This window comes from Gekko japonicus, unplaced genomic scaffold (assembly GCF_001447785.1).
Source record: "Gekko japonicus isolate JY-2015 unplaced genomic scaffold, Gekko_japonicus_V1.1 scaffold2204, whole genome shotgun sequence".
Taxonomy (NCBI): Eukaryota; Metazoa; Chordata; class Lepidosauria; order Squamata; family Gekkonidae; genus Gekko; species Gekko japonicus.
Window position 1 is genome coordinate 302,081 of NW_015163670.1, and position 1,140 is coordinate 303,220.

Sequence of the window (1,140 nt, forward strand, 5' to 3'; positions counted from 1 at the left end):
GGTATGATCGCATAATAGCGCATCAGAATGGTAGGGCGCAAATAGCCGTGCCCCCCCCCCCCCCGCGTTTGCTGGGACGTCCTATATTCAGCAGTGTTCCCTCTAAGCTGAGTTAGTGTGAGCTAGCTCACAGATTTTTAGCCTCTGGCTCACACATTTCTGTCTTAGCTCAGGAAGGATGGCTCCAGAGCAAACTAATTTATGCAGTAACCAAATTGCACACTCACAGCTTTAATGCCCGTAGCTCGCAATGTAGAATTTTTGCTCACAAGACTCCACAGCTTAGAGGGAGCACTGCTTGAGAGTGTCAGAGCTGCAGACTTCTGCTACCTTAGTATGGTTTTGCCAACTTCAATATAGGAAAAAATAAAACTTGAAATTAGTAATTTTGCAGTAAAGAAAATGGAGTGTATCATTTGATCGGAAACAGCTTTGTCCTGTCACTACTGGAAAGACTAGTAGCATGCCTGGATAGAGAGTCAAATATAATTTACACCAAAAATGCTGCGCTTTTAAATAATTTATTAGCAAACACATAACATATTCATTGTTGCCAAAATAATTCATATTTAAATAATACACATATCCTTTAAAATATGTTGTCTATGGCTGTATACATGAATTATCATTATCTACTCCTGTTTGACAGTCTTGTATCAAATTCTGCATGGTGTACTTTTTGAGTGAGTCAAACCTGGTTTTAAAAAGTACTTCAGTCAACTGGAAATTGTTTTTCATGGGACATTTTTTCCAATGCTGTCCCAAAGAATCCTGGGAGGGGGACAGGGAAAATGCCCCCCCCATTTCTTTCCCCCCAGCACTTTCACATTGATGTATTCCATGGCAATATAGCCAGGAATGATATAAAATAAGCAGAAATTTGTTTTGTCCTAAGTGGTCAGGCACCCGAGCTTGCACTGTGAAGTTTGGTAAACTCCTGCCTCTTTTATCAGTGGAGGACAGCAAATAAATGTTGTCACTTCCTGCAGTTCTCTGCAAATCAATGAAAGGGATTGTTCAGTTCAATAAGCCAGTTATGAAAGTGTTTTCTTGTATTCGGATGTTTTTTTTGGCTGACTGTGGAACATGGCATGGTGTTCCTTACAAAAGACGGCTTCCTTCCTGTGTAGCCATCAGGAC